Source organism: Corvus kubaryi, unplaced genomic scaffold (assembly GCF_017639235.1).
Source record: "Corvus kubaryi isolate FWS band 111438036 unplaced genomic scaffold, C.kubaryi_AGA036_p1.0 37397, whole genome shotgun sequence".
In the NCBI taxonomy this organism is placed as follows: Eukaryota; Metazoa; Chordata; class Aves; order Passeriformes; family Corvidae; genus Corvus; species Corvus kubaryi.
In genome coordinates, this window is record NW_024581136.1 from 1,354,763 (window position 1) to 1,368,569 (window position 13,807).

The window sequence follows — 13,807 nt, forward strand, 5'->3', positions numbered from 1 at the left end:
TAATGAAAGCACATTATAAATTTTCATTGCATCACAGATTACATTCCTCCACCATTCTCTTTTAATTATGCTTCCTTTTTTTGCTCCAATAACCATCAACTTTTCTTCATTTTCAAAGCAGAGCACAACTGACCAAATAATACTGTTGGAAGCTATGACCTGCTTTTTTAAATTCAAGTTTAGGAGCACAATATTTTCCCTTTTCTTCCTGAGCTACCATCCTGATTATCTAAGTAACAGTAAGTACTTGGTTTTCTGGACCCCAAAATTTTCCTCATGATTGAAAGTTCCTTAACACCTGCAAGAGCAATCCAAAAAATGGAAGCTATTAATGAACATCTGCACAGCTCACAATGCAGACGCAGCACTTGATACTGACATTACACTAAATTTCAGTTTCATAAAGGTTTAGAGAAGCCACAGCATTTCCATGTACTTCATGATCTGTGCAACAGGTCTTTAGAAATGTAGAGCCCTGAAGATCTCTATTTTTGGGCATTCTGACACTACATCTCAAAGGAAGTACACAAAAGAGCAATAACAAAGTCACAGAGACACCTCCCACCCTCCCAAGTTCAGACTCATTAAGAAAGAACTGATATTACAAATCACTTTCTCAGGTACAGCATAAAACACTCACCTTAATGAATGTACTAATCATGATCTTTCCAAATCTCCAAGTGTCAACAACATATTCCTATTAAAAAAAAAAAAATCAAGTTTTATAAGCAAGAAAAAAATTATTGCAAAAGATAAATCAAGTCCATTTCATAATGCAATACAAGTCCAACCATGCAAAATATGTCTTCCACAGATGAAGAACAATTATAAAGACTACAATACAAGATGAGAGGAAATGCAAGAAATTTTACTGATAAAAGTATTTATTATTGTAATCTAACTTCTACATTGGTTCCTTGAGCAATGCACAGAATAACTATCCACTGAATTATCTTCCTTTTATAAACACAAGAAACCCCTCCAAATTCTCATTTCTGCCAGACCAGAAATAAAGTTTATTTTACCCTTTCAGGTAATTATGCCTCGTGCTATTAAACCCACCACCTGTGCTCAAGACTCCGTAGTGGATCTGAACTGATCATCCCGAAGAGCTAACAGAAACCACCTCTCAAATTCATTCTTTCACCTTGAACAAGAGACTTGGCCCACAGCCAAATTTAATTGCCAAGAGGTTGTGTATTTGCAATAAAAAAAAAGCAGCCTGTGCTGAGACATCTTGTAAAGACACTAAACACCATCTCCTTCACATGCCCCATGCTAATTTCTAGACATCCTTCCTTCCAGCTTCCAGTCTTTGAAAAAGTGCCTTCTTAAAGGTAAATAAAAATTACTTGTATGCAAGTGTGAATTTAAAAAAACACCTTATTTTCTTTGTAACGAGAAAATGCTCTTCTCTTCCTGAGTGGAACTGGAGAGACAATTAAGCACAACATCCATAGCCAGAACTCTAATATTTGCATGTCAACTCTCACCCTTTTTGAAAAAAAGGACAAAAATTATATATTTGAGGTTGCCAAGTGTTGTCACAGAAGGGAGGGAAAAATTATCATGTCCCACCATGCAGTCATATATTTCACCTTTCTTATAGGTGAAACTGGATTTACAAGTATCTCAATACCATATATCAGCTTTAGTATTTGTTAACATCCTGTGGGATACACATCATAAGGTCACCCCAAGACACATCCCTATTAAGCAGTATATTTGTGTGTCTACTACTCCTCTCCTTTAAGAAAAAGGACACACTTTCACCATGGGGTATTACCTTTACAGTAGCTCCAGGTTAATGCTACTCTTTAGACATTCCTGTTGTTCACATCCATTTTGCTGTTCAAAATTTCAGTCAGAATGAAAGTCCCTTTCTGGAGAATACAGTGCCAAATAAATTCTTGTTCCCATTGCATCAATAATACACTCCAAAAAGCGCAGCAACCTAACAAACACGATGTACTTGTTCTAGGAGTTGGATGTATTACTGAAATAAGAGCTCAAGTCACGGAAGAACCCATGGCAGAGATGTAATTGAAATCAAGTAAGTGCTTTATATACTGAAGATATTTGTACAATTAAAGAAACTAAGCAGAAACATAAAAGTACATGTAATAAGGTCAAGCACAAAAACTGTACTAAAATACAAAAGCTGCAAGGAATAAGGAGGATAGGAAATGAAATCAAGAAAAAAGAAAAGTACTGGACATCCTCACCACTTCATCTTGTCTCCCTAAGCTTCAATTACAATAAATTGCAGGTGTTATTTAACAGTGAAGTGCCTCTGTTTCAGGACAGAATGTTAGAAAGGCAGTGTAGCTTTGGTTCTACTTTTTCAAAGTCAGTTCTACTTAAAAAAAGCCATCTATACAAGGAAATCTCAGCCCACCTCTAACTATTCCACCTATAAGAAAAATCAAGCATTAAGAATTACTGTGGTACCTCAAAAACAGGTGGACGAAAACTAAAGTCTTTCCCAGACATTTTAGCATACAGATGAGGTTTCTTTCCCAGCATCACATCCTGTCAGGATCAACACTGGTACTGCTTGCCCTGAACTTCCGCAGCCTGCTCACACCAGAATCCCCTCATCCTCTTGCCCCAAGAAATGTTTTCTGTGTATTTCAGTCCACTCGTGTAAACAGCATGTTGAGTCACTACCCCTTCAGCATCCTCAATAAAATTTTCCTTCCTATTGGCAGAAAATGAAGGAAAAATGAAAACCATATTCCATTATTATATATATTGAAGAAGGTACATTTAGCCTCGCTTCTGATTGTGTTCTACAAGCAAAGTTGTCTAAATCAGACTACCAAAAAACATCAGAGAAATCATAAGGCTCCTCTAGGACTACCACACACTACTTCAGCAGCAGTTCACCAGTAGCTGAGAACATCTGTACAAAAACTTCTTGACTTTACAAAACCTTTCACACACACAAATTCTCATAACATCCCTTATATAGGTGGATAAGCAGGAAAAACATGCACTTCAGAACCACTTCCTGTGCAACTTGCATGAAACTCAGTATATTGCTGCTGTCCCTTAGCAACTCCTCAAGAGGGACAGAGGACCAAGTAAGAGGATTCTGTACTGGTGCAAGTCCAGAGCAGGCATTCAGACAAAGACCCCATCTACACTTCAATGTAACCCTAGAAATACAAACCAGTGGCACAGAAGCCTGGCCTGCCCATGTCCCAGCACTGCTGGCAGGCAGAGTACAAGCAGGCTGCACAATCGTGCCTGGTGATGTACTAAGCCACTTAGCAGAGCATCAGATCACAGCATGGACACCCAGGCATGTGGAGTCCCATGTGTTCGGGTGCCTGCCTACTACACATGGCTGCTGGCTCCCTGGCAGCATGAACAGAACTGCTCAAAGAGTCACTTCAAAGCTCTCCACACGCTTTGCAGACATACTCAAATCATCTGACCCTTCTTCATTCTGGTCTTCCCTGCCATGCTGTTTCACAAAAGCAGCCCAGGGCCACAAGAAATCCCAGCAACAAGTAGCAAAACCATCACCCTCTGAAGTGTGGTTTTGACTGCTACCTTCTCATTTCCCATGTCCTTTAAACATACTTCACAGAAAGAAGGACGTTGCCTAAAACTAAAAAGAAACACCCTCATCCCCTCTCAAACAAAGCTCTAAGTGTCAGAAGGCAGAGCTGTTCTTCGCTAAGCAACAGTGTTACCAGTCTGACCCCGACAGCAGTGGTTAAGTTTAAGGCAGCAGTTCGAGCAGGAAAGCAGACGGACACTTTTTACACAGGACACAAAACAGCAGCTGCATTTCTTTCAAGACCAACATTTTCTGCATCCAACGTCATCCATAACCAAAAGAACAAGTAAGAGCCCTTTTGAGTAACACAATAGTATCACAAAGAATAATACAGGTATTGACTCCTTTGCTGTTCAGTGCTTGACAATCTAAGTTAACATAAAGAATATTTAAGCAGTTTCAAACTTGCACTACAGGGATATAACTGAATGTGGAAAGTATGAATGCAGTAAGACAATCCAGTTAAAAATCTCTATAATCCACCATCCTCACAGAGGAATTCTAGGCCATGCAATCAAAACCAGAGAAAAAAATTCCTTTTCAGAAACACCTGATTATCTAATAATTATGATGTGGTAATGTTAGGAGTACAATACAGTGTCTACAGGACATTCATGCCAACTATTACACAAGGCCTTGCTAAGAACATGACGTTCCTTTCAACACAGGCCAACCATAGCAACCCTATAGAAAACACTACAGTTGATCTAGACTAGTGATAATTTACTTGTTCTACTGGCTACTGGTAATCTTCTTGCTTTTAAACCACAAGAAATACACCTCATCCCATGGTAACTTGCTCATTTCCTTATACTTTGAGGGGTTAAAAAAAGATTTTCTGCTGTAAAGCATATTCTTATACTGTAAAGATGTTAGAGAAATAAGGGTGTGGCAAGAACCCAGGAAAAAGAAAACTGTTTATCAGTTTGTATCTAAGCCAAATACTTCCTGGTCATAATAAACGTCTGAAGTAGAAGAAACATCCAGAACTCTACTGCCAATCACTTTCGCCACTTCACTCTATTCTCATACTTTGAGACTAAACTCCATCAACATCTCAGTTTACTAAAGGCTTATTACTTTAAGAATGTATTGTTCAGGGAGAGGCTCGAGTAAGTTTATCAAATAAACTGTGCTGTTACAGACTTTAATCTTATGACTGGAGGAAGAAAAAGTAGAGAAGGTATTATGCCAAGAACATGCTGTCTCTTTAATGCCTCTCTGTGGAAATCCAAAATGAATAAGCGTAAACTGTAAAAATGAAGATTACTTAGATTTTCACAGACAGAATTTGTCTGCTAAAATAAATATAGGAAGTCTATAACAAGTCCCACCAACTGACAAATAAACAAAAATTCCAGCAAAACCATGCAGTCTTTGAATTATAAATTAAACCAAAAACTTGCCAAATCTGAAGATGTGCACAAAGGCCAAAAACCTGTTTTCCATGCCTTTGCCTTCTGAACTACATCAAGCCAAACCACTTCTTCACAGGACAGGCCATGTTCTTTCACAGCACAGTGTTTGACATTTATGACACCCAGCTAAAATATTTTCCTTTCACCTTGAAATGGCCAAAAACTCACCAAAACCTGAAGGGTATTACTTTTTTTCTTCTCTAGGCCAAAGGCCATCTCTTTTCCTCTATGCGTTACTAGTGAGGTAAGCAAGCTCCACAGTCCAGAATCAGGACTCCACGCCTCAGGACAGTGTCGTCATCACAAGACTAACATCTAGCTTTGCATGGAGCGAGGACACAGTCCAGTTCTCCAGTGAAACTTCCTCACTTTGCAGAAATAATGCAAGTTTCAGAGACAAAGGCAAAACAGAAAGCTCACAAAAGCACACAAACATGTACAAGCATAAGCAAGAAGGAACTTGATGTTACAGTGCAACAATGTGGGCACTCTCCCTAACACCAATCAAACTGTGGCTGAAACAATACTGGCAACTCGGAAGGGTTTCTCACCATACTAATCAGGTTTTTACTGTATTTTTGACTTACTCTTACCACTAGAATCATTACAAAATTTCCACTTTTTTCCCTTTACTTGTGTTAACTGTTCAATCTCAGATGTCCAAGACAATAAATCTCTTACATTTGGAAAAGATGCAAGCTTACAAGAAAGACGGACAAAGACTTTTTATCAGGGCATGTAGTGACAAGATGAGAGGCAATAGTTTGAAATTGCAAGAGGGTAGATGTAGATTGGACCTAGGCACGAAACAGTTGGACTTAATGATCTCAGAGGTCTTTTCCATACTTAATGATTCTGTTTCTTCAAGATCCTTCAATGCACTGTCTCAGCCAAGTTACTTTTTCACTGGAATACACTTGCAAAGCACTATAGTTTCCAAGTACCTGAGACTTCATACCGACCTCCTGGGGGGCCTTTATAAGCTCCTATAGTGCACAGAGAAATGCTGTCCCTTATCCTACCCTATTATGGAAAGTCAAATGTAAAGCATCAGCCTGACTATTACTATGCTGCTCATCTATTTGCATGAAACTGTACTTACATAAAGTGTTTTGTAATCATGCATGTAATAGTATGCACCTATTGTGAATACATTGTGAACAGCAGCACAAGTACACCGTCTCAAGGAACAGAGTGTCCTTATAATTACAGGCAATACAAAAACCCAAACGGACAGCACCTGTTGCCTACTCTACCTGTAGCTCACGCATCTCAGTAGCGCTGAGATTCTGTTACTCACTGCCACACAGCTCCTCACGTAAAGCATACCGCTCGGCCGGTGGGATCCAGCACTGTCCCCGCGCGGGGCGGGCGCGGAGTGGGGCCCGCGGTGCCGCTCACTGCCCCGGGACACGCGTGCTCTCCGTCGGTGTCCCCGGCTCCCTGTCCGCCCCCCACCCTGACGTGGTCGCAGCCCGCGGCCAGCAGGGACGCCAGAGCAGAGCCCCGCCGGGGGACCGGTCCGGCCCCGCCGCCACCGGTGCCCGCCGCCTCCTCCTCCGCCCCGGGCCAGGGGCAGCGCCACCCCCTCTGCGCCCCAGCCCGTCCCCACGCGGCCGCCCCTCGGAGAGCCCAGCTGCCGTCCCAGCCCCCGTTGGGTGCGGGTGTGTGTCTGTACCCCCCACTCTCGGACGCTCTCCTGGTCCAAGGCGGGCGGGGGCCATGCCACACTCATCCCGCACCCCGCCCCGGGGAGCGACTCACAGCCGGCCGCCGCTTCCCTCGCTGCGGTTTCACGGGGAGCGGGGGGGGCGTGTCACAGCCGCCGTTCAGAGGGAGCCCCATGCGCCCCCTCCCCAGCGGGCCGGGGGCGGCAGCCGGACGGACCCCGCGGCACAAGAGCGACCGGCGCGCCCATCGTCCTGGCAACGGGAGAGCCCCGCCGCGAGGGTTACGTAACCTCAGCCCGGCAGGCGGGGGAGGAGAGAAAGCCCCTGTGCCCCCCGCGGCCGCCGCTCGCCGCCCTCTCCCGCCACTCCCCACCGGCCCCCCAGCCCCTTCTTGCCGCGGGGAGCGTGCCCGGCGGGCCCCGACTCACCGCACACGACGCATCCCACCAGCCCGGCGCGTCCCGGCTCGGGCTTCATACGGGCAGAAACGTGAGCGTCCTGTGCGCGCCGGGCGAGCGGCCGCGGGCCGTGCTGGCGTCGCGTCGGCGCGGCCAATGGGGGCGCGGCCTAGGGGCGGCCGGCGGGGGGCGCGGGCGGGGGCGGGGCGCGCGCCGCTCCCATTGGCCGCCCGGGCCGCCGCTCACTTTACATAAGCCTCACGTGTGGCACCATGTTTCCACCGACCGCCGCGGCCGCCTCCCGAGCCTGCCCCACCGCCGGCCCGCCCCTCCCCTCCCCCGCGCCGCCGCCAACGGAGCGCACTCACCGCCGGCCGCCGCGCTGCCTCCCGGCGAAGCCGCGGCAGCTCCGTTCTCCTCCACGCGCGCCCCCCGCCCGCTGCCACCACCGCTACGGGACCGCAGGGCCGGGGAGGATGGAGGGGGAGGGGCGGGGGGCAGAGGTCACGTGACGCCCCTGGGGGAGCGGCTCCTCCCCCGCCCGCTGGGAGCCGCGCGTGACGTGTCTCGCGCGCGCGCGCGAGGGGAGACCGTTGGCGGCCGGGCGCGGCCCCTTCAGCGCGGCCCGGCGGCGGGAGAGCCCCGCGCTCCCGGACAGCGCCCGCGGAGGCGGCACCGCAGCCCTCGGGGGTGACTCTGCCGGCGCTGGGTTCGCTTACATAAGGCAGCAGCGCCCGTATCCCGTTTCCTGGTGCTGCCGCCCGCGCTGGGTGCACGCCCTGAAGTTTCGAAACTGACCCCGCGTACTGTTGAGGAGGCGCCGGGTCACAAAGCAAAGTGCAGCCGCATGAGAGCGTAAGGCTGGAGCTTTCTCCCGCACCGGCCGGCCAGCATCAGTCTGAATAACTACAACAATGATTAAGAATTTTTGAGCTCTTAAAGGTATGTTCTCAGGAACAGTAGATCCCGATACGGTAACATACGATTGCTTTCCATGCCAACTGTTTAAAGAAGTTTTTCATATTTATTAAAAATATTTGCTCCATCTGTTCAAGCAAAACATTCGGAGACCAGTGACGTTTCCCTCTTAGAGTAACAAAGGATTAAATAAATTCTTGTACATCAGTCACACAGGTTTTCACTCAGGCCCCTGCACCATCCATCCTACACTGGTGAGAGAAGCAGAGCTCTGAGTTGCTACTGTTCAGCAGTAGGATAACCCATTGCTAAACACTTCGGCTCTGGTCCAATCTCCACATCTTCCAAGGCTAAGCAGAGCAATCAGTAGCTGAGAATTTAATGTTACTTTATCCATATTCTGAGCTTTCTCTATCTGCACTATGGTATATGGCTTTGCAAAGAAGGAACTGAGAACGTGCGAAAGCACTTTCTGGTGCCAATGCCACATTCAGGCCTAACAGCATTTTACACTCACTGCATACATGCAGTTGCTCCATAGGATGTAACACAGGACAGAGCCATCAGGGCTGCCACTGTTTATCTGCAAAATGAGGTTAATGCCACTTCCCTCCCTCACTGTGGTGTTAAGGATAAGTCCATTAGGTACACAGATATTTATGCTCTGACTGTTACAGACACAGCCTGTGAGTGAAGGACTGTGGAGTATTTAACTGCTGGAGAGGGAAGGGGGTGGGCAGCGGAAGCATTAGGACCAGATTCTGCAACTGGATTTGTTGCAATGCACAAGTCAGCTTACCAGGATACCATTCTTAGTTTGCGCTCCTCTGAGGAGTCTAATTCTAAGATTAATCCTAATTAGGTAGTCTTTGTGTAGTTTGGTCAACTCGTTGTTAGGCTTTCACATCCAGAGTTTCATCATCTTTTTGTAAGTTCTCTGCTTTAGGGTTAAAGGGATGTAGAATAATATTCTTGGTTTCCATGGGATGTTGTTTTTCATGTTACGTGCCAAAAATATCCATCCCTGGCTGTGCGCTAAGGGCTGTGGTCTCTTACCACAGACTCAAACTAAGGCACTTCAAAGCAAAACCTTGAGGTCCACACTCTCCCCCCACCCCGTCAGAGTGCAGGCATGAGAAGGATGGCAAACTATGGCACTGTGTTAGAGCTGAATGAGTTTCCAGGACACACATTCCCCACTGCAGCAGAGCATGCCAGTCCTGGCAGGAAGAGAGCAGCCACTACCACCACCACAAATAACCAATACCTTTTCCACCCTAGTAACTACCAGAGGCGTTACTTGAGGTCTGCTTATTTTAAAGGATTACTAATCAGTTGTTTCAGTCAAGCTTATGGGAATAATTTTTAAGTTGTATTCGTACCACCTTTTAGCAGTTACAGCTTTATATTTAATGTACCAAAAACCAGGCTAAGCAGTGTTACTCAAAACGTGATTATGTACCCTGAGCAAGTTCAGTCCAAATTCTGCAGCTTCCAGAAAATTGGCTCAAGAGAAATCATGTGTGTAGATACAAATTAATCCAGACACCTCCAATTTGAAATAACAAGAACACAGGCACGTGGCTTCTAAAGCAGTGAATTTTGCTTTTGACTCATTGGCTCATCTGTTAAGGAACAAAGCAAAATAAAGTTGTTGCAAAATTTTACGGGTCCTACATGTTTGGCTTTAAGGTCACTCTGTCTGATAAGTAGTTATAGCATAAGAGTTTTTGTAGCAGCAGGAGTAAAATATGTATATGCACACACAAACAGTTCTAAAGAACACAAACATTGTAAGAAAAGCATTAAAATGGTTGTGGGTTTTTTCCCAGCTTTGTTTATTCTCTGTGTGTGTGTTCAGTTGTAACTCTTGGAGCATGGCGAGAACAAATCATTCATATATTAAGCAAGCCCTTTCTATGTGTGCCTCACGGTGTGACACACCAGGTCCCGCACTGGCACTCCTCCAAGGCGGCTCTGCCCTGGCGAGGTGGGGCACTGCTTTAAACGCTGCCCGGCTCCCTCGTGCGGTCTCGCCAGGAAAATGCTGCTCTTTGTGGGGATTTTTTTATGGAATCCCTCTGCTTCTCAGACTTATATTAGTAGATTTTTAGCCACACATGTAAATGCCGAACCTTTTTGCAGCATACTTTAAAAAGTAGAATTTTTGCTTAACTGAAGCATTTCAGTCAATTCTGATAAGCAGCAACGTATTGATAGTATCTACCGTTTTGAGGGGGAAAAATCAAGTCTTTCAGTATGGAAAAATAATAATTTGAGACCATCTGAAAAACTACCTGAGTATTTCTTGCTTGGATTTGCTAAGGAAATAAGGCTTCTCTTTGTGAATAACTGTGCTTCCCTATCCACTTGTAGAAGTTGCCTGTTCCAAGTTATTCCACAGCACTGGCGGAACTGTATATTATTAAAAAGAAAAATAAAAATCAATACTTTACAGCTGGAGCCCACATCTAATTCTTCATTTCCTAGGTCTAATTACTCACCATTTACAGTGACGCTGACAGTCATTGATTCTTGCAAAGATCCGGAAAGGCTTTTTTTGCTAATGAGCAAAAGTCGTCACTCTTACTCTCTGTACAGACAAAGGAAAGGAAAAAACCCACTTTCCTCATTACCAGTAAATATATGAACAGGTTTTTCTAAAAGCATTGTAGACTGTAGGAACAAACACTAACAAATAGACAGCAATATCATACAGTTTTGAAAATGCTTTGATTAAAATGTTAAGGAATGTAAAAAACACGATAAAGAACTTAACTCAAGCAACAAGTTCCTGAAATGTGTTGCAGTTCAAAAGTCCTTTGCAGAAGTGTCTGCTTATCGCCAGACAGAAAACCTTCTCTAACAACTTCTGGAAAATGTAGTTTTTCATTCTGTCCCTATTCTTACTGTTTTCTAAGTATTCTTGTTAAATTCAGTTTCTGTTGGCAAATGCAGTGTAATTTTATATTCCAGATATCTTGAAAAGTGACACATGAAGGAGCCCTGAATTGTTCTTTTAGAAGAATACAAATGGAAGGGATGGATCTCACCACTGTACCTACATGTGCTTATCCTCAAGCCCATAGCATGATTTTAGAAGCAAACAGCTCAGAGCACTCCAGGTCTGAGATCTTGCTGTTTAGTGTGTATTAGCAACTCATTTACTGCAGTCAGCCTCACAGAAGGCTGACTGAAGAGAGCTTGAAATTGAATTCACAGTGCTGAAAAGGGTTTAAATCTTTCTGCATAACTCAGAGAGTGATAGTTTGTGATTTCACAGTCTACCTAAGGTGATCAAAGACCTTACACATCCACCAAAAGGAACAGTCCTACCACCTCCACTAAGTTAAAAATCAGTGATTATGCAACTGTACTGTTAGTCAGGTTAGGAAACCAATTTGACTGAAAATATCCCATGAAAGAAGTTTTCGATTGGATTACATCACAGCCGTGGGAGCACAAAAGCCAAACGAAAACAGGATCAAAGAACATATTTTGAGTTGGAGCGAGGATCCAAGACCAAGAGGAACATCAAATTACAGAGTTAGGCACTTAAAATGAAATTTGCATGTCATTAGGTTAGCATAAGAGAGCTAATAAGAGATGCCAAGCAGAAAAGTGCATCCTCGTTCTTGCCTATTGTGTTGGATTTATACATCCTCTTCTGCCCTGAAAGAAAGCGATTACATCAGGTTGGGATTCACCATTCAAAACCATCCACACATTTATGCCAAAGACAGCTTTCACAGGGTTTCTGGGCTGATCTAACACTTCACTTTCATCAAGGGATTGGCACCACTGCCATCAAGTACTCATGTCTGTGTGGTCTTGACTATTCCTTTTCTCACTCTGCTACTTTCTTGTCCCCTCAGTGAGCCAGTTCAATTTGTTAATCTCTCAGAAAGCTCCCTGAGTTAGTTTCCTGCCTCTAAACTACTGAATCTGCTTCCTTGGTGAGAAAGTACATTCCCAAGTCCAGGTATGGCATGGACAGGGCATTGGAAAGCTCTTTTAAAGGTAATGAGACAGCAGAAAATATTCCCACAGCTTTTGATACCCGAAGCGCACTCCTTTCTGGATTAAATGTGCCCATATTTAGCAGGTGTTCTTGAGACATCCAAATTCCTCAACAGACATCTGAGCATCCAGGCCTGTGACATGGTGCTGGGCCTGTAACACGGTGTATTCCAACCCCTGACTCCCCTCTGGTTCCTAATGCATGCTCCTTGTATTGATTTAAACTCTGCATTTGCTGACCAGAGTCAGTTTACTGACCTCCATCACATTTATGATCTGGTTTTGGACTCACTGCTGTAGAGTGAAGTGTTACCGGTCTCTTACTAAGAGTGAGAGACACCTTCCTTTAAAAACAGAGTAGGGATAGGGAAACAAGATCCGGGTACTGACTTCCCCAGCAGTGAACATTTATGCAATTTTTATTAAGTAATCATTACATAAAATGTTGGATTACGTCTTGGCATGGGATTGGAGCTGGACTTGTTCATAGGTAAACCGACAATCACTGTGCAAGGGAGTCATGCTGCTGCTCTCAGCTACTGGGAATCTAGAGGCACCCTTCTTCCTTACTTTGTTTTCATTTTTAAGAAATATGATAACATTAACAGATTATAACAGAAACATTTGTAAGAAATTGGATGCTAAGTGGCAGAATCTGTTCCAGCACATCTACCGCCCTCCCTATCACAGTCACAGGCCTGACTTCAGCCAGACATTCAGCCATTCCTTCCACTAACAGTACTAATTATAGACCGGTGATTTGTAGTTGTTGAGGAAGGAAGAGCCAAATTTTAAATGGGAAAGAGTGTCTTTGTGTATAATTCTGGAGAGTGTCTCTTAATTAAAAACACTTCATTTTCAGACTGAGTTTCCCATTACTCCTCTGTGTCAATTAATTTTCCGGCTTTAGTTCACACTTGAGCTTTTGAACTGCTCGTCACTGCTACTGAAGTCAGCGGAAGCTTGGGTTTGTTTTCTGGAGAGGGTGTTTAGTGACTGGCTGAGTTTGCTTCAGGAAGAGAAGCCTAACGTACCTGGCCACACTACTGAAAACAAAGTAGGGATTTTAATAAGCCTTTCAGGCAGAAGTCCCTTGTACTAAGCCAATTCAAGAGACTTCAGTAAACAAAGTTTTACAGATGTGTCAATAAATAGAAGTTTCTGATAAGCAGTCAGAAAGTCTTTTGGTTTAATTCTAATAAATTAAAAGAGAAAGGACAGCTCGCTTTACACGCTGTCATTGAAACATAGAACCAGGGGGTGAAGGATTGATACAAAGTGTGTTTGGATAAATCCCTTTGATATAAACAGCTTTGGGAATTTGCACAAAAGAAGAGAGTAACTAAAGCAAAGAGGGCAGAAATCTTTCCTATCTTTGTGGATAATCTGGTATTTAATTGGTGTGAGCTTAGCTACAGTCTTTTACTAAGTGCAGCTCTAGGGAGAAAATCCTCAACTACCTTGTTTCCTAGGTATAACATTTCTTGAAAATTATGTGGCTGGAATATCCTTGGGATTTCTTTCCTATCTGTCAGTAGCCAATAAATTTAAAATTACTATGTGAATGGGGAGAGGCAAACAAGCAGACAAAATCAAAACAATCACATGAGCCTTTTTTACACAGAAACCCACTAAAAGATAGTACTCATTACCATAATGAGACATGTTCTATCCACTTGTAACATGTCATACTTCATTAGCAGTAGAAGAACTCTGGAACTCAATGCTTCTGTTGTGTAACTACACAATTAAAAAAAAAATAAATAAACAAGTAGTTTAAGCCAGTGAGTAGAAAAAAAACCCAAACCAAAC

At 44.1% G+C, this 13,807-nt stretch overlaps 1 protein-coding gene and 1 long non-coding RNA gene across 6 annotated transcripts in view; one reads left to right on the forward strand and one right to left on the reverse strand.

Moving 5' to 3' along the window:
* Window positions 1–7,531, reverse strand: part of PER2 (period circadian regulator 2) — a 46,347-nt gene extending 38,816 nt beyond the window's left edge. For 4 of the 5 annotated variants that reach the window (XM_042042695.1, XM_042042698.1, XM_042042699.1 and 1 more), the window contains exons 1-2: window positions 7,088–7,168; window positions 641–697 (exon numbers count right to left, since the gene is read on the reverse strand). The gene's annotated coding sequence lies outside the window, so the exon portion shown is untranslated. Of the gene's footprint in view, window positions 1–640; window positions 698–7,087; window positions 7,169–7,425 lie in introns of those variants that run through there. The other variant, XM_042042696.1, reaches the window with a different exon arrangement.
* Window positions 7,532–7,675: 144 nt separating this feature from the next.
* Window positions 7,676–13,807, forward strand: part of LOC121671296 — a 50,518-nt gene continuing 44,386 nt past the window's right edge. Inside the window, exon 1 of the long non-coding RNA XR_006018469.1 lies at window positions 7,676–7,999. This is a non-coding gene — a long non-coding RNA (uncharacterized LOC121671296). The remainder of the gene's footprint in view (window positions 8,000–13,807) is intronic.